At 37.7% G+C, this 21,034-nt stretch overlaps 1 long non-coding RNA gene across 1 annotated transcript; it reads left to right on the plus strand.

The window, feature by feature from the left end:
* Window positions 1-15,270: 15,270 nt before the first annotated feature.
* Window positions 15,271-16,970, plus strand: LOC127798259 (uncharacterized). The gene is made up of 3 exons (XR_008022366.1): window positions 15,271-15,958; window positions 16,246-16,339; window positions 16,709-16,970. It is a non-coding gene; the product is annotated as an uncharacterized LOC127798259 (long non-coding RNA).
* Window positions 16,971-21,034: the final 4,064 nt, after the last annotated feature.

Genomic DNA, 21,034 nt, shown 5'->3' on the forward strand with positions numbered 1-21,034 from the left:
ATTTTGTGCTAGTAAATGTTGTCCTAGTAGAAGGTCTTAAGCACAACCTAATTAGTATAAGTTAATTGTGAGACATAGAGTATGCTTTAATGCCAAATCATGTAAAGTATTTTGTCTCAAAACAAAGGAAATAAAGATTAAAGGAAATAGGATAGAAAATGTATATATTATTTACCTAGAATTATCATTGTTTAGTATAGAAAAATGCTTAGTATCAACCATTTCTCAAAACTTGGCTATGACATAAGAGACTAGGTCACGTGAGTATGAATGTTGACTATTTATCCAACATGATCTTGTTAAAGGATTGTCTAAGCTTAAATATGGAAAAGATCACATTTATGGTGCATGAATGAAAGACAAACAAATAAATATATTATTTAAGCCTAAAAATTAAGTAACCACTCCTAGGCCTCTAACTTCACTTCATTTAGATATTTTTGGTCCTATGAGAACACTAAGCTTAGGTGGAAAACAATATGTGCTAGTTATTATGGATGACTATTCTAGGTTCACTTGAATAATATTTCTTGTATCTAAAAGTGAAACATATAGATCATTTGAAACATCTTGTCACTACAAAAAAACTGGCATTTAGTGGCTTTTTTTTTTTGCATTTAGCAACCGCCGCTAAGTGATTCAGCGGTGGTTTTGAAAATCGTCGCTAAATCAGCCGTCGTGGAGCATTTAGCGACGGTTTTGACCAACTGCTGGAATAACCGCCGCAAATCATATTTTTTGCGGCGGTTTTAAAACCGCCGCAAAATTAGTGAATTAGCGGCGGTTTATAAAATATATAGCAGCGTTTTTCAACCATCGTGAAAATTATAAAAAAAATTAAAATTTTAGTGGATGTTTTTCAACTGCCGCAAAAATTTAAAAAAAAAAAAAAATTTAATTTTAGCGTTGGTTTTAGAAACTGCCGCTAAAATTAAAACAAAATTAAAAATTTTAATTTCCTTCACCTGCCCGCGCCCCCACCTGCTTGGACCTGCCTGCCCGCCCACCTGTGCCCACTCGCTTGGACCTGCCTGTGCCCGCTCAGCCACGTGGCCGCATGTCCACCCCTTCCCTAGTTTCGAATACGCGACCTCCACTGTGCACGTGCATGCACGTGACCGTTTGATCTGCCAAGCCCTATTGTTACATAACCGCATATATAAATTATATACCAAAACAACCACATGGAAAACACTAATTGATTAAAAATAAAAAAATTATATATTTTTTAAAATTATTAAAATTTTGTTAAATTTATTTTTATTTTAATTTTTTAAATTAAATTTTTAATTAACTAGTGGTGAACCCGTGTGATATATGGGAGAGTTTAATTTAAAAATAAAAAAATATAATTATTATTTTAAATAATTTTAACAAAATTGATAATTATAATTTTTTTTAATCTTTAATCATGTTGAAAAAAATTAAGTTTACTTAATTATTCACTATTCAATATGCTGATAGAGAACACTTTTAATTCAATATAGTGTCATTCAATTAAAGAATAATTAACATATTAAATAGGTCACTTAAGAAAATACTTATAATTTTTTTTATTATATTATATTTATTTATAAATAAATATTATACAATCTATAATATTTCCACTTAAAAATGTTCGTTATTTTCTATTTATTATATTATATTTATAAATATAAATTAAAACTCTTAAATATGAGTAAGAATAAGTTTTTTCAATAATAAAAAAATTTAAAAAAAATTAATTTTGATTTCTTCCATGGTCTTAAAAATGTGATACCTTATATATTAATTAACATTGAAAAACCATAGCATTTGACAACTTTAAATAATTTTTTATGAATTTGTTAAGACATCATATTTTCAAGACTATAATATAATTATTAAAATAATTAATAATTAATTAATGACTACCTTTGATTTAATGCAAGTTTTTGAGGAAAAAAATTCACCATTAATTGACACTTGGCAAAATACTTTATTTGACTATCATATTTTAATATTATATAAATATATATAGAATAAAGATATAAAAATAATATTTTAAATAAATAAATAATTTTTTATGACTTAATTAATAGTTTAAGTTGTCTATTAATATTTCTCATAAAACTCATGCAAATTTAATACAAAACAATTAGCATCGAAAAACTCGTATATTTAAAATTTATTATTAATTTTACAATAATTAGTACATATTATTTCAAAACAATTGAAAGATTTAAATTATTAATGCAATAAGTATTAAACGCAAATCATTAATTCAAGTTTGGGGGGAAAATTTTATTACTACTTATTATTTCAAAGCAATTGAAAGATTTAAATTATTATTGCAAATTACAAAATACAAATTATTAATGCAATAAGTATTAATTGTAAATCATTAATGCAAGTTTTGGAGGAAAATTTCTTTTTTCAAAACTATTCTACTTTTATATATATAAAGATGCAAATTACAAAATGTAAATTATTAATGCAATAAGAATTAAATGCAAATCATTAATGCAGGTTTTGGGGAAAAATTTTATTACTACTTATTATTTCAAAGCAATTGAAAATTTTAAATTATTAATACAATAAGTATTAATTGCAAATCATTAATTAATGCAAGTTTTGGGAGGAAATTTCTTTTTTCAAGACTATCCTACTTTTATATATATAAAGATGCAAATTACAAAATGTAAATTATTAATGCAACAAGTACTAAATGCAAATCATTAATGCAAGTTTTGGGGGAAAATTTTATTACTACTAATTATTTCAAAGCAATTGAAAATTTTAAATTATTAATGCGAATTACAAAATGTAAATTATTAATATAATAAGTATTAATTACAAATCATTAATGTAAGTTTTGGGGGAAATTTCTTTTTTCAAGACTATCCTACTTTTATATATATAAAGATGCAAATTACAAAATGTAAATTATTAATGCAATAAGTACAAAATGCAAATGATTAATGCAAGTTTTGCGAGAAAATTTTATTACTACTTATTATTTCAAAGCAATTGAAAATTTTAAATTATTAATGTGAATTAAAAAATGTAAATTATTAATACAATAAGTATTAATTACAAATCATTAATGCAAGTTTTGGGGAGAAATTTCTTTTTTTAAGACTATCATACTTTTATATATATAAAGATGCAAATTACAAAATGTAAATTATTAATGCAATAAGTACTAAATGCAAATCATTAATGCAAGTTTTGGGGAAAATTTTTTGTAATATCCCGGTAATTTAAGAATAATTAATAACTATTAATTTAATTGGGAACAACTGATAATTATTAATTTAAATTGGGAATGGTTAATAATTATTAATTATTGTAATTCAAGTGATTATTAAATGGTTATAAGTTTAAAGGAAATATTAATTTAATTTGTATTAAATGAAGTGGGTAAGTAATTATTAAAATTTGGGGGTGTAAGAGTTATAAACTAGTGTGGGGTATGTGGCAAATTTTGAAAGCACTGGGGTCTAAATGTAATATCCAAAAACTGTGGCAAGTTCATGTTAAACTTAATTAAGTGCATATGTTTGTTGAGGGAGCTGCTAGGCGAGATTGCACGCTCGCGAGGAGGGTGGACAGTAGGTCGCGGGTTCAAACTGGGAGGCTGTCATGCTCGCGGTGAGGGAAATGCTGATTTTTCAGCAAAGCCTAGCTCCAAAACGACGTCGTTTTGGGGCAAGGCGGTGGGCAGCCCTTGGCTGCCACGCGGCATGCGCTGGTGGCTCTCTCTTTTGCCTTTTTAAAGGTCGATTTCAGCAAGTGTCGCCTGGGGTTTTAACTGCAAGTAGGAGAGGAAATTACAGTGAAGAAGAACAGCGCTGAGGGTGAAAATTGGGGGGAAAAGTCAAAGGAAATGGTGGAAAAATTTTGTCTAATTAAAGTTTAATTGTTCAGGTAAGTGGGGTAAATTGTGGAAGTAAATCTATACGGTTGGAATTTAATTTAGGGTGTGATTTTATTAATTTTGGTTGATTATACTATTGTTATGTAGTGTGTATTAATTTAGCAGTGTGAGGGCAGAATAACGCTATAATTAGCTAATTTAAGGCAAGCTCTTTACTCCATTCGTGATTCTCATTTGATTTATGAATTTTATATCCTTCCTCAACCCGATTTGGTTATAGAAATTAATTGTGTTCGTTATAGTTAATTACCATGTGGATTTTATTAAATTAAATTAAATAGGAGACTTACGTGGTTTAATTCTGTAAATGCTTACGGGGTATTGTACCGCCCCTACTTCCTTGGGAATGATGTTGAACCTGGTTGGGGTTAGGTTCTTAGTGAGTCAGTAGTTGTTGTGGATACGCTCTGGGATGAGTTGTTATAATCGGGAGTCTTGGGGTTTTATTTGTGTGAGTCGTAGGGTGTGGGATATACAGCTACTGACCGTCGATCGTTGGGTCATGGCAGTTGATGGCTAGACATATGGGAGTTAGTTATCAACTGTTGCGATAGACTATAGACAGGTCGGGCAAGCTGGTACCGTCGAACACCCACCATTGGTGTGTGCCTGTCATGGTGTGGTTATGGTTTTATTTTGTGGGTATGAGTGATGATAACAGGCGGCATGAGCTATCGTCCGGTGAGGTAACGTGTTGACTGTTTGTGACACTGGAGCGAACTATCATCGGGCCGAGGGCGGCTGTTGACTGGTTGTTCCTAGTCACGGGTTGTCGACCGGTACCTGGTCACTATCGACCGGCTCTGCCAATATGTGGCATATTGCATGACATTACATTGCATGGGATTGGGCTTACATCTATTGGGGGTCATGCTTTGTATGTACAGGGATGTGTGCTCATTGGCATAACCCGATTGGCCTGTTAAGTGCTAATTTGGGTACGATAGACGCCCATGTGCATTTAGATCATTTTGCCTGTGTGAGTTCTTATATGGGCGTAGCATGGCCTGATGCTTGGCTTATGGGGGCTTTGTCATCACGTTAATGCTGCAAGAGCCATTGCATTTATTATCTGTTGCATCGCATGGTTACCGTTTGACTTGGTATATGATTGTGGTTTGTGGTATGGAGTTGACCCTCGATAGCTATGAGTGTGAGCTGGGCTCCAAATAGCTATGACACGGGGACTTCGGTATGTAACTATGATGAGAGCTTCGGGCTCATGGGCTTTATGCCAGCTAGTTCATGGCTGTGGCAGGTTGGTATGTTGGGACTTGAGCGCCAGGATGTGCATTTCTTATGTGGGCCCCAAGGACTATTATGTGCATTGTTATATTTATGTGGAATACCGAATTCTCGATTGCACGGTATGGCATGGCATTTTCATATATTGCATTACACTTTGTGCGAGTATATCTTGGGTGAGAGTTGTACTCCCAGTGTTGACATTGTTAAGTTGCGAGGTGTACTTCGATTGTAATTTATTTCTTATTTATCTTTGTCTAGTGAGGCGTATGTCGAATATGGCTATTTCGGGGTTTTGGTTTGTCTTACCTATATTAGTGGGATGCACTCCAATGTGGGAGATCTATGTCCAGCCTTACCTCTATTATTTTGTTATGCTTGCAGAGCCTTGTGGCTCATCTTGTTTTTACCATCATTCCAGGTGTAGGAGCTGACGCAGTGGCTAGACTATTTGGCGTGTCAATTGTAGATAACTGTGTGTACAGGGCAATCCCGACTAAAAGATCCGTGAGGTGCGAGTTGTGGTCAGGGGCTCGGACAGCGTGGCTTGTTTGATTTATCTGGTCGTTATGTTGTTATGTATGATTAAGCCCCTGAGTGGTTTATTCCGTATTTATCTAGCTTCCGTTGTTGTGGTATAATGTGTGATTTTGGTTGAATTGTAATTAAAAAGATGAGAAAATTTTTTTAGATCGTGACAATTTTATTACTACTTATTACTTCAAATCAATTGAAAATTTTAAATTATTAATGCAAATTATAAAATGTAAATTATTAATACAATAAGTATTAATTGTAAATCATTAATTAATGCAAGTTTTGGGAGGAAATTTCTTTTTTCAAGACTATCCTACTTTTATATATATAAAGATTTTGTAATTAATTTAAATTAAAATTTCAATTTCTTTTTAAGATTTTATATTTCTTTTTATTAATTTAATTTTAATTTTGAATTATTTAATTATTTTTAAATTTAGTGGCGGTTAAAAACCGCCGCTAAATTAAAATTTTTAATGAATTTTTCCACGATTTTTAAAAATCGCCACAAATGTTAATTTAATTTTAATTATAAATTATTTTTTTTAATTTAGCGACGATTTTTCAAAACTGCCGCTAAATTAAATTTTTTAATGAATTTTGCAGTGGTTTTTAAAAATCCCTGCAAATGTTAATTTAATTTTAATTATAAATTATTTAATTTTTTTTAATTTAGCGCCGATTTTTTAAAACCGCCGCTAAATTAAATTTTTCATGAATTTTGCGGTGATTTTTCAAAACCGTCGCAAATGTACTTTAATTTTAATTTTGATTTATTTAATTATTTTTTAATTTAGTAGCGGTTTCTCAAAAATCGTTGCTAAATTCAATTTTATTTTTTAATTATTTAATTATTTTCTAAAGTTAGCGACGATTTTTTGAAAACCGCCATAAAATTGAATGTTTTAATGAATTTTGCAACGATTTTTTAAAATCGTCGCAAAATGTTAAAAAAATCGTCGCTAAAATAGTATTTTTGCGGCGGTTTACAAACCGTCGCAAAATTCCATTTTTTGTGGTGGTTTTAAAAACTATCGCAAAAAAACAGCTGTTAAAAATCAATTTTTTTGTAGTGTGTAAAAGAGTTAAAAAAGACAAAGATATATGCATTTTCAAAAATCAGAAGTAATCATGAGGAGATTTTGAAATGAACAACTCAAGCACTATTGTGAAGAAAATGATATTGATCATAATTTTCAAGTTCTAGATCATCTCAACAAAATGGGATAGTTGAATGGAAAAATATATCTCTTAAAATAAAATGGCTAGAACTATACTATGTGATAAAAATCTTTTGGTCTAAGCCATTAACACCTCATGCTATATGTTGTATAGGGATTCCATAAAGCCTATCTTAAAGAAAATCCCTTGTGAGTTATATAAAGGTAGGAAAACAAAATTTCATATCTTCATGTTTTTGGTAGTGCATACTTTATGCGTAACAATGGTAAAGACACTAGTAGCAAATTTGACGCTAAGAGGAATGGAATAATTTTCTTAGGGTATTCTATTCAAAGTAAAGCATAAAAAGTGTTTTAACTTTTGTAGTAGAAGAATAAATTCAAGTTGTAGTTGTGTAACGCCCAGCTCCCACTTACGGGTGTTACTTGTGAACAATTACCCTAATAATCCACCTGCCCGGCCTTAGGTGAAGGGTGAACCATGTTTTCAGAGAAAACGCCCTAGGTGGGAACTATGCTCGTCCTTCCCTTCTCTCAACCTCAGGATTCACTATCAGAATTGGGCTTCAACCACACCATATTTGATTAAAAGAAAACTCATGAAAATGCCCAACGGCTATTTTCTTATTTATTTTAATTCTTTCTCCATCCGAGAATTTTACCGGGCTCCATGAAAAATCACCATTTAAATCAATCCATTGATGGATTACCAATTTTTAGAGGAAAAACTCAAAATTTTTAATTTTCCAAAATTTTGGCATTTTCTCAAAAAATGCCTGAAAAATCCCTTTTATTTTGAAAATTCCTCCGGGGCCCAAAATCAAATAAGAATTGCCCCCCAAATCCTCAAATTTTAGCATTTTTAAAAAAATTTGGTCGGCGGGGCCCGCTGGCGCGCCCGGGGCCTCGTTGGGCCCTGGCTGCGCATGCCGCGCGCGGTCGCCTGCGCACGCGAGGCTGCTGCTTGTTGCCCCTGCTGCTGCCTCTTCACTTCTTTTTTTTTTTTTTTTCCTTTGGGCTTTTAAACCCATATTTTCCAGAAAAATAAATTAAATAAAATACTTCACTTTTATCCAAATTTTGTCTCTATTTTCCAACAAAATCATTTTATTTTACATCTTGGTTGCTTCCCATAACACACCCAACAATGAGGCTTTCACCCAACCTAGGCTTCAACATGCCTTAAGCCAATGCCTCATTTCAAAATATAGATTACACACATGATCTTAGGCTTGAACAGGCCATCACCAACCAAATAAATTTACATCTCATAAATCAAACACAACAACATAGGCTTCCATAAGCCATAACATACACTTGAATCTCCTTTCCATGCTTCCACATGCCATTCCACCATTTCCTTTACTTTACCATGCTTTCACAACCTACATGTGAGGGTAAAACCTTATGAGCTATTAAGCCCAATAAGGGTGCAATGCAAAATAAATATGAACATTACAATTTTATATGATGCCAAATGCATGCAAGTGTGGCTAGGTTTCTTTGCCCTCACAACCTTCCAAGGTTAGAGGCAATCAACCCATCATTTCAACCATGCTCCTAAACTAACCTATGGCCATAAGTCTCATGAACATAAAAGAACATGCCAAATGCAACATATACATTTATAAAACATATTTACAACCCATTGCAAGGCCACCCTCCCAAGGGGCCATCCCTTATCTCTTTTTGAATATTTAAATCTTCATTTTAAGAGAGCTTCCATCTTCATTTTCTCCCATCTAAGATGGCATTCCAAAAGAAATTTACTTTCTTTGCATACAAGAACACTAAATAATAAGAAGAAGAAGGAGACTTACCTTGATTCCTTCTTCATTTCTTCTCCCTTCTTCCATTTCCTCTCATCTCTTCTTTATTTCATTCTTTCTACAAATGGCCAAAAGGGAGACAAGTCTTCCACACTTGCCTTTATATACTACTCTTTTCCATTTTCAAGAATGGATCTCCACCATCCATTCAAAGCACAATCCATGTGATTAAGGAGAATTAAATCTCCACCATTCATTAAAATAAACAAGTCTCCTCTCTAGGAGAAAACACACTTTTAATATGTTGGCAATCCATGCCATTTACTCTCTTTAAATCTCCACCCTTGGATTTATTCTCCTTCTCAAGAATGCATCTCACCAATTAGATCTCTTGCATTTTTCATTTATTTCTCATTTACTTAAATGAGACTATTTTCATAACCATCACACACTTGAGAGACATAAATAATTTCTTTCCCATTTAATTTAATGGGACCATTTTCCACCATCACATGAGAGACCACTTTGAAAGACATAATATTTTCTTTCTCATTTAAATAAATCCCACAATTTTTCCAAAGCATTAATGGGTGACCATTTTCCCATTTCATTTGGATTTAATTAACTCTCCTTAATCATACTCAATATTAAATGCTTGAAAGACTAATTAGAATTTCCTTTGCATTTAATTTAATCTCTTCATTTAACTTGGACCACAAAATGCCAAGTGTCATAACAAGACACTAACCTTGGCTTCCAAGTTCTAATCTCCTTTATCCATGTAGCATTACCACATTTATTCACCAATTTAAGGAAAAATAATTATTTCCTCCAATAATTTCATATTCTCCATTTTTCCTATTTTCCATAATTATTTTTCTCTATGGAATCACTCCAAATTACCAAAATACCCTTTCATGAATTATTAATCCCATATCTCCACATAATACAAAATTGGGATTAAATTCACTTAATCACCTAATTCCACATAGGAATTATTTCCAATTTACCAAATTACCCTTTGTTGGATTTCACTATCCAAATTACCAAAATGTCCCTCTCATAGGGCACCAATATTCTCAAGGATCTAACATCTCCTCAAGGGCATTTTTGGAAGTTTTCTTACGTCCTTTCTCATTCTCATAACACCGGCAACACCGGGTGTTACATTCCACCCTCCTTAAAGGAATTTCGCCCTCGAAATTCACTTTACCATAATCTCCTGCCCAAGAAAATCACATTCTCGGGCTTCATGGCGAATTCTCGTGCTCGAGAATCTCATAGCCTATCCATTTCTCACATTTACCTCGGGCTATACCCACCTCGAGGTCTAGCTTAGGCTTTTGGTTCTTTGCCTCTCGAGGACATTCAACAACCGGACACCGCTTTGGCCTCCCACCAAACCGCACCACTAGTCGCCGGTCATGCTTACTGCAACGTTGTCCATCTCTAGATGGATTTTCTCTGCCTCGAAACATCGCTTTGCAATCCACTTCCCATTTTCCCACCGATCGAACAATCTCTCACTAACATTACATTACTGATTAGTCTACCACGATTTTACGCCAATCACACACGGCAACGTTTCCCACTGCCAATCACACATGGCCACGATTTTATGCTGGTCCAACTAGCAACGTCTTAGCACTAATCATCCACCGCAATGTCTCTTTTAGTGCCCACCAGACACTCTGACACCCATTCACTATGGCATACCGCCATTAATCACACGCATGCATAGTTTGACTTGATCTTCATGGCAACCTCTCATTACCGATCAACTTATCGTGCTAGCTCTACATGGGAAGCACCCATTTGGCCCACCCTGCCAACTTCGACCATTTCATACATGGTCTTCTACCTTGACCAGCCGACCCTCATTTATCGATACGATTATGCATAATCGACATACTTAACACTATGCCAGGCTATCACACATTTCAACTATACGCGCATTACTCGAGTTCACCTCGAGCTTGGCGACGCACGCACCATTACAATCTCACCTCGAGCTCAACCATGCTCGGGCCACAACCTTCTTCCAACCAGGAGCTCTTTGCATTAAGCACACAAAGATACTTACTAGCCGATATCACATGCTAGTAGGGGTCTCATACCCATAATAGGGAACTCTTCATTGAGAAACCCCTTCAATACTTCACCCAATTCAGCTTTCACAATCATGCCCCATGCTAGGCCTTACCTTGGCTGTTTAACCCTACCATGAGTCAATGATCCTACCATTGCGCTTAAGGTCGTGGAACCATTAATCGACCCTTGTCATCACCCACAGTGCGTGGCACTAGTGATTGGCTTATTACCATCTGCACTATCACTTATTGCATCGCACCAGTAGGATGACTTGTGCCTTTGGTCCGCACCACAACAAGCTATCATGGTTACACCCCCACTCTTGTAGCGGTCTTCTAGCCAAATTTACTAGCCCAGCTTCACTTTCATTGGGACTTTTCAAATCTCACCATTTCTCAACAGAGCCTCTTACCCTAGAGACATGAAACTTTCAGCCATCCCACATCAGGTTCATTCTCAACTCACAATAGACACCTGATTTAAACTATGCATAATGGTTCCCTTTGTCCTCCTGGGCAAGGACAACACCACAACAACAATGAATTTCTCTCCACGGTCATTGCATCTCAAATTTCACAAGCACCAGCCTTCATGGCCATTCACACTCGGCTTCGAGGTCCTACCATGCACAATGGTTACCTTTGACCTTCCTGACCACATCTTTTCCCTGACAGCGACGATGACAACACCATGTCATCTTAAAAGACTCGTTGCTTCATGAATCTCACTGGTCATCATGACCAGCATGACCCCACTCTTAGGCCGCCTTTCTCATATCACTTTCTATACTTATAGCAGCTAGCTACTTCCCCGAGAGACTCAGGCTTCTCTCAAACTTCTTATAACCTTTGCTACAACCAGCTCACACTACTCGGTGAGTGACCACATGGGCTCTAACACCACAACAGCTTCACTAGCTGATTTCCTTTCACAACCATTAACCTTAGACACGAGGTTAATTCTCATCAATTGCCCACACTCCAAGGCATCCCTCTAGCTGTATCACTTACAGCCATTAGGTGGTTTCATCACCTTAACACCATTCTTGGAAATCAATCTCATCCCATAAGTTCTTCCTTCGAGCTCTCGTCACCCATTGGCGACATCTTAAATTCGCCCTCATCTTCCATCCAACCAACTTGATTAGCTCTAGTCAGATCGCTCGGCTTACAACCAACACAACCTTCCTCCAGGCACTACAGTTGCAATCATCGACTACTGCTTTGATATAAACTCCATGCATTGGAAATCACCCATGCCCTTCATGTGGAATTCACACTTCCACTCAATGCCTTAGGACTCATCTCCCGAATCAGGCGTTCACCATTACACTGGCTTTTCCCTGGGTGATCTCTCCCGATAAAATTATAGTGCCTTAGGAAGTTCATCCCACACTATTGCCTCATGCTCAACTTCTCTTTGGAGAACATCTCAAGTTCTATCCTGACCACATTTCAACTACCATTTATAACTCTCGCTACGGAGTAACACTCCTTCAAGCATAATTCTACCCTGACCAACCATCTTTTATCACCTTGGATCTCTTTCTCAAAATTCACCTGGTCTAACCACCAGGACCCGCCGAACCTTTATATTAAAGGCATACACGACACCCAACAAGACTTTACTTCACAATGCTCGAGCCTCACGCTCCATCATTGCCATCAGGTGCTACCACCTGGCAACTAATCATATGTTATCAACTGGAAACCCCTCCAGTGCCACATGAGGATATTTCCTCATTTCGCATTGACATAACCAAGACTAACACCAGACTGTGCCATTGCGAGCCTTCACTGATTCTAAGCCATGCCTTAGCCAGGCGTTCAGCCTGCCACAACTCACTTCACTGGATTAGAGATCCCTTTACTCAAAGCCTTCACACGCTTCAATTTCCCCATCTCATGGTTAGCTTCCAACTCGTAAGTCTCCCCCTCCACGACATTTACCTTACATCCTGGAGCCATTTACTGACTCTACCAATCAATCCCATCTTCATGCATTACTGCAAGATCACACTGGGTCCATCATCCCAATTTACCCGATCAACTTCGATTAAATTTAATCACAACTACGTTAGCATCCTTTAACAAGGAGCATCACCACACCTCTTGATATCACACCATAAGATATTACCCAATCGATTCACCAACCTTTTGTTACCATGACAACAAAGGCATTACCACGATACTTCAACCCTCACGGAAGTTTAGGTTTGGCTCAGGCATAATCTACAGCATACCCCAAGTTTTCGGCATCTAATCGTCTCCACTACAGATGAGTTACTCCACGTAGAGGGCTACAGTCCCTCCTGTGGACTAACTGTCTGTATCCAGTGGTCCTTAGCATTAGATCCGTCAACAATAGGCATCAACCGTAGCATTATTCCCACGCTAGACCCATTTCTTTTCCCCGGGTCTCTTTCTCAAACATCTCGAGATGCTAAACTGCCTCAACACCGCTTATTACTCGCAGCTGAGTTGCGGAACTGACCATAGCTTTTGCACCCCTAACGTGCATCTCATAGATCTTCAGTCCCTAACCATTTGCATAGTCACTGTGTTGCCCTGTGCTTTAGGCGAGCCAACACCTGGTCATCATCATCGTGTCACTCCCATACACTGACCCAACACTGGTTCCCCATCGTGTTGCCCTGTGCTTCAGAGAGTCAACACCCAATCATGTGTCACTCCCATACACTGGCCCAACACTGGTTCCCCATCGTATTACCCTGTGCTTCGGAGAGTCATCACCCATCATTATTATCGTGTTGCTCCCTTACACTAGCCCAACAACAGTTTCCAACAGCATGGCTCAGGTCCCACTCTGATCTATTTCACATCCCGTAGTGTGACTTTCAGCCTTCTAGTCACACCTTTGATATCGAACCCGGCATGACTACCTCACCACACTCACAGCCATTATCCTTACCAGGCTTCCTACTCGGTAACAATTCTATCAGATCATTACCACGCTCTGCGTTTCCTCCTTAGGACTACTCTAGATGTCCTATTCCTTACAGGAGATTCTCGGTCTCACCTGACCAAATTTCCTAAGGTGCTGCTCCAGCTCTTCGGGATCTGACCGTCACCTGCAGTTCACTAAATTGCTCAGGCCCATGGACCACTTGCCCTCAACGCGAGCCAACTCATTAGTCTTCTGCCACACGGTCTATAGCATCAGATCCATCACACCGAGCCTTGCACCCATAGCATCAAAGCTACTTAAAGCCTCCTGAGCTACGATGGTTCCGCCACCATCTTACCTAAGTTATGTTACTTGGTTATCCTTACCTTGATAACCTCAGGCTCATACCATAAGCCCCGCTCCTTAGGACTCTACATCTCTTGTCACTTAAGAGACTCTCAAACCACTTCACATCTAGAGGCCTCATGATCTTACCCCACAAGATTATACCTCACGGCTCTCATTCAACATTTGAAAGCTCCAACTTTCCATGACAATGGATCCAAATCCATCATGATTCATTTCACCACCTAGCTCATTCCAAAAGCTTGGTTATCTATAATCTCTCAATCCACAACTGACATGCTGAGCCTACCTCAAGCTCCGTTACCCATAACCATGGAGCGCCTACCATTACCCTCTAGGTAAATTGAGACCTCTCGTCTCTCCTTGCAAACTCACATATGCATTCAGTCACTACGCCCGGCCTGGCCTTCCCGCACACCTCGCTTGGGCTTCCTTGACTTGGAACTAAAATTCCCGGGCTTCCACATTGCTTACCATGCCCCTGCCCTCTTGGCATCCAATGTTGGCATTTCTTGCGTGCGTATAGCCCACGGATGTCCTGTTGCCACAGTTCACTACCCTCAGCCCACATACTGCTCACACCCTTCATTGGGTGACCTCTGCGTCTCCCATCAAGGGTCTCGTGACCTTAGGCGTCATCTCGACCCCAAGCATCATAATGAGGGTCTATTCACCTCTCATCTCCCGACCTTAGGCCTCTCGCTTGACCCCAAGCGTCAATGAGAGTTTAGATTGGCCCCTCATCCATCAATCACATGAACGGTCACTTGGCCTTTCACAATTAGGACTTCTAATCCCATGACTCCCACACGCATATCTACGCAAGCCCAACTCCTTTATCCCAATCCTGGATTCCCCTAGATTCCATCTTTGATATTTTACTCTTGATAATAAAATAGTTTTGATAATGACTATATGAAAATCAATCTCTACAATATGGATTATATGAATGAGAAAATAAATTTTTAATATGTAAATTTTGAAGCAAGGTATAAAATCCTATAGAAGAAATTTTGAGTATAGTTGAGTGTGGTTCATTTAAAAATATACATCTTTTGATAATCTCAACTTGCTTTCAAAAGAATCAAAATGAGGATTTGTTAAGTTTTCAAAGTTGTCAAAATGATAGTTGTAATACCCTAAAACTTGTAATCTATTTCTATTTAATAAATTAAACGATTTCCCGATTTTCTTTAGGTTCTCAAAGACTTGGGAATTTGTGAGATTCAAGGATCTTTAGGGGACTTAAGGGCAATGGACTTCAAAGTTCATTTAAACCTAACTTTGGATTCCAAAACGATATCAAAAGTGGCTGTGGATTTCAAACCCGAATTAAATTCAATTAATGGACACATGTCACCATATGGATGGAGACACATGGGTAGAAATGATTACATGGACACGTGGCGTAATTTGGATGGAAAATTAAAAGTAATAATTAAACACCAATCTCGAGGGACACGTGGCACCGTAGGATGGAAGCAATGATGAAGGCTCACATCTTGAGGGACACATGTCGTAGTAGGAAGAAAGCAATAATGAAAGCTCATATCTCGAGGACACGTGGCGCCGTAGGATGAAAGCAATCATTACGGCTCAAATCTCCATAACATGTGGCGAAAATTCATTCGTTAAAGGGTTAAAAATGTCATGATAAGGCTCATATCTCAAGAGCCACTTGTCACCATGGGAAGAAAGCAATAATTAGGGTGTAAATCTCAAGTGCCAAGTGTCACCATCTTAGAAAGCCAAGTGTCACAATCCTATGGATTTAAGGGCACTATATAAGAATGCCTTGGGTTGGGTTTTTGGCCACCAAATTAAGGGGGTAAGTTGCTTATAAAGGAGGGGAAACTCTGCTGTAAAGAAGGGAAGGAAACCCTGCCCGAGTAGGAGCCAAAAGCAAGCCGTTGGAAGGCACGAGCCCCTTGAAATCCGTGCAAAACAGTAACCAAAACTGCAAGGTAAGCTCATCTTCTTTCTGTAACCACGTAGAGGGTTGAAAGAGGAGTCCGTAGGTTCAAACGGCACTCGAATCGGAGTTAAAATGAGAGAGTTATGCCCGTTTTAGTTTTCAGGGTCGGAAGTCCGTCTGGCGCGTGAGCCGCACGCGCCCAACAGAGCTGCGCGTTCAGGCGCGTGGCCGAATTTGTGGGAGCGCGTGTGGGCGCGTTATAGGTCTTCTTGGCTTGAAATTTTTCATGAAAACTCATAATTTTAGTAGCTACTTATATATCTAAACTTATTTTAGGTTTGGATACAAAAAGGTCTCGGTTTTTATAGAACAGTCCACTTGGAGCGACGTTTGGCCGTGAATTTGTGCAACCAAGAAGTGGGAAGATTCGGTGAGTGGTTTCTAAACTGTATTTCTTACATGTTGTGCATATTATTGAGCATGATGGCGGTGATTGCATGCGCATATCATGTTATTTCATTTGATACGCATGTTTCTTTCCATTTGTTCATGCATCACTACGTGTGGCTTGTGACTAGTTGTGAATATCATGGGTGAAGGGAGTCTTCACTTGGCCGTGTTGTTAGGCTGTGTTACATGATAAGGTTGGCAGGGGTGATTGCAACACCCTGGCGTCACATCCACCTGGAGCATGCATCTCTGCATTTTGCATTTGCACGCATGAAGTTATTTTAACCCTCACTTAGATTTAACGATCTAACCCGGGTGTTCATACCCCTGGAATATTCAAATGTTCCAGATCTGTCAGGCTCGGGCTCAAAGGGAGAAGGCCTAGAGGCGGCGCGAGTGTAGTTATCTTGTTTAGGCGTCTCTTATGATGTTGTAGTATGTTACAAGATTTGTACTCTTAACTTTGACAATATTTTGTCTCGTGGAGAATGAAGTCTACTTTCCCTGCTATCTTGATAAATTGTGTGTGTGAATGTTTATTTTATGGAAGTCCCAACATTTCAGGTTACGATCCTTACTGTAGTATATGGGATTTCCTTAACGCCCGTGTAAATATTATAGTACCTTATATACTATCTTGGGGTTGGGGCGTTACAATAGTCGACTATGTGTTTCATTCTGTTGACTATGCCTAAGAATAGTCGACTATGCTGTTAAGGATAGTCGACTATGCTGGTTTGATCTGTCGACTATTTAAGGCATCTGTTGACTATTTTTTCATCTGTCGACTATCAAGTAAGGATAGTCGACTATGGCTTTTTATCTGTCGACTATTTTTGTTCTTTAAATTCAAAATTCTCTTCATATTTTATCATCTGTCGACTATGCTTTTGTATCTGTCGACTATGGAAAATTTGTGTTATAAGATAGTCGACTATGCATTTTTGTCTGTCGACTATGTCTTGTTTTACTTATAAAAATAATCAACTATACATTTTCTTCTGTCGACTATATCTTTTGCAGAAACTTATAACGGCTAGTTTTTGGCGCATTTAATGCTTGCCCAACCACCACAACTGTCGAATTTTTGGATCTATCTACCATCTACTATAAATATGGGTTGGGAGAACCGATTGAAGGCTGTTGGAAAACATTTAATATCTTCAACCACTGAGCTTTCATTTTTACATCGAGCGATCAATATCTTCTCTCACTGTATTTACATTTCTGAGGCTTTGTATACACTGTTACATTCATTGTAAGCCTAAATTTATCAGTTGGAGAGAGCTTGTAACTAAGAGTTCATACTCTTAGACTCTCATTTTCACGATTACTGTAATTATCCTAGCGTAAGCTAGAAGGCCCCTTATATTGGGAGGTTTGTAAGTGTTTCCTAGTCACGGACTAGAGGACCTACTCGGGTTGAGTAGGGGGTTGATAGTGAATTTGCTTCAAAATCCTTAGTGGGTAGCTAAGGTAGTGAACTAGGCTTGGAAAGCTGAACCACTATAAATTTGTGTCTTCACTGCTCTTCATATTTTCTCTTTTACGTTTGCATCTTTGCTCTATTGACTTTGTTTATTCATTGATAAGATTTCATTTTTATTCTTCACCATATGAAAGTATCTTTGTGTCTCAAAAGAATTTTTTTTTTAATATAACCAATTCACCCCCCCTCTTGGTGTGTGCCATAGCACCTTCCATTTTCTAACAAGCTTGACTCACTTGGGATTTCCATCTCATACAAACACCCGCTAGGGTCCATTTGCCACACACCTATCCTTTCTTAGGATATATCTTGTTTCATCTTGAAACCAATTAGGGTCCACTCACACCCTAGGCACGTCCCCTCTAGGATTGCCATAACCATACGATCACCTCGGACCATATACATTTAGCATGCATACCTCGCACCCGACCCCTTCGGAGTCTTTCTACAAGCCACCAACGTCATGCCTACCCTAGCCATGATAGGCATATGCTTCACATGCTCGCTCCACCTAGAGCCTCACTGGAAGCAACCTTAGCTTACTCCCTTCCCGGAGCTCGTCACACAACCTGTTGACGACTTCTTTGTTTGGGCTTCGAGTAAATCTCAGCCTTAGCTCACCCTAATTCAAGCACACAACCCTTAGCACACCACTCATACGGGAACACTCCATTTCCTCATGCCTGCTTGATCATCTCCCCCAACATAGGGGTGCTCCGCTAATCCCTTCCTGGATTAGATATACTTTCGCTCTCCTTGTCCCATCATGATTCTTATCATGGCTCAGCTTTGTGTCCCCACACAAGCCTCAACACTTCAATCGCAAGGAACTCTTATCCTTAGAATGCCTCATGAACCTCCAAATTTCCACATTCGAGTTCTCGATACCAATACCCACACTTGGGCATTTGACTCTTCTTTGCTCGACCCGTATATCTCTTACGGAATATCATCTCAAACCATGATATTTTCCCCTTCCTATAGCAGGAATTATTCAAGCACTCCACTTCCATAACCATGGACCTCAATGTCTCCACCCAACCCCTAGGGTCCTCGGTCACTTGTGGTTCTACTTCCAAGGCCTTCAGATCAACCTTCAACCACATTTCTGCAAGCATCCTTTACTTGATGCCCTAACCATGCTCTGATACCAAACTGTAACGCCCCGCTCCCACTTACGGGTGTTACTCGTGAACAATTACCCACATTGTCCACCCTTCACCTAAGGCTGGGCAGGTGGACAATTCGGGTAATTGTTCACGAGTAACACCCGTAAGTGGGAGCGGGGCGTTACAAGTTGACAATGTGAGTATTGAAGTTCCAAAACCTAAGGAAGATTGTGAAAATGAAAAACCATAATTTCAAGAGAAAGAAAATATGTGGAAGATAATGACATCATAGGAGATCCCTCTAGAAGAATTAGAACAATATCATCTCTTAGAAACAAGTGTCAATTTGCTACTCTCTTATCTCAAATAGAAACTAAAAACATTAAAGAAGTCTTAAATGATGAAAATTGGATCATTATGTAAGAAGAGATAAATCAATTTGAAAGAAATCTAATGTGGCAATTAGTTCCAAAACCTAAGGATCACCCAACCATAATAATCAAATCGGTGCTTTTAAGAAAAGTTAGAATTAAAACTAGATTAGTAGCTCAAGGGTATAATCAAGGAAAATGAATAGATTATAATGAAACTTATGCCCTCATGGCTAGGTTAGAAGCATTGAGCATATTGTTGGCATTTGCATGTCATAGGAAGTTAAGCTATTTCAAATAAATGTTAAAAGTGTATTTTTGAAAGGATATGAATGAAAAAGTATTTGTGGAACAACCTCTTGGTTTTGAGAATTCTCAATGTGAGGATCATATGTTAAAATTTACAAAGGCTATATAGTCTAAATCAAGCCCCTAGGGCATTGTATTAGAGACTTAGCAAATGTCTTTGTTGACACACATTTTTGTAACACCCCGCATCGAGCGATAGGAAGGTCCGGGACAACTTACCCTGATGGGCCTACGCAAACTTCCCAGGGGGTCACCCATCCCTAGATTACCCCAGGTCAAGCACGCTTAACTTGGGAGTTCTCTGCTTACATTCAGCCCAAAGGGTATCCAACTGGTGTTGTTTCCTTCCTTACTTATTCTCGATATATACTACCCTTCTTTGGGCTCTTGGGGTGTTACACACATCGTGTCATCATCGTGGGGCCCACAGTTGCGGGTTAGCTCTCAGCTATCGTCATTTGACGACCAGGAGGCCCACCACACTTATGTACACAAAGTTCATAATCTGCCTCTGGAGAGTGGCATTTCTATTGGCTGGAAAGTATTTTTTCAAAAAGGTTGTTTGTATTTCCTTCCAGGTTCCTATGGACCTAGGTGGAAGAGTGCTCAACCACATCTTAGCCTTATCCTTAAGTAAAAATGGAAAGAGCTTCAACCTTATGACATCTTCATTCACTGTGTGATCCATACAAGTGCTACACACTTCCTCAAACTCTTTCATATGGGCATATGGGTTTTTAGAATCCATGCCATGGAAAGTTAGCAATAGTTGGATGGTGTCAGGCTTGAAATTAAACCTATGATGGTTGTGTTGTATCATATTTTTTGGTATATGAGAAAAAGTGTTTGTTGTGAAATTTGTCTTTGAAGAAAATCATATTTCGAAACAATGCATAAAGAGATTTTAAGCGCGAAACCTAACAAGTTCCACAAGAAGTAAGATGATCCTTTAATTTTTAAAGACAAAGCATATATTATAATAATTTCTTACTCAATCAATACACAAGAGTAAATACTAATTAGCCCAATAAGCATACATGCATGTCTATTATAGCCATAATGCAAAACAAGTTCAGCTTTTGACAATTTAGATCATAAATCACAAAATTTTTGTATATTTTCAAAGGATAAAAGATTTTGTATATCATACACAATTATTAAGCATATTCAATCAATCATGCATTTTTCACAAATATCAAGACACAATCCTTAGTAGTTCACTTTTAAAATATTTGAATTTATCTCCCTATCTAGGGGTTTTGTAAATACATTTGCTATTTGATGATTTCTATAATGATGTTTAAATTCAATGTGCTTAGTGTTTACATGAAAAAAATTCTTGGTTAATGCTATAGCATTTGTATTTTTACATTTTGTTGGAATATCTTGAAGTTTTA

Source organism: Diospyros lotus, chromosome 3 (genome assembly GCF_014633365.1).
Source record: "Diospyros lotus cultivar Yz01 chromosome 3, ASM1463336v1, whole genome shotgun sequence".
NCBI lineage: Eukaryota > Viridiplantae > Streptophyta > Magnoliopsida > Ericales > Ebenaceae > Diospyros > Diospyros lotus.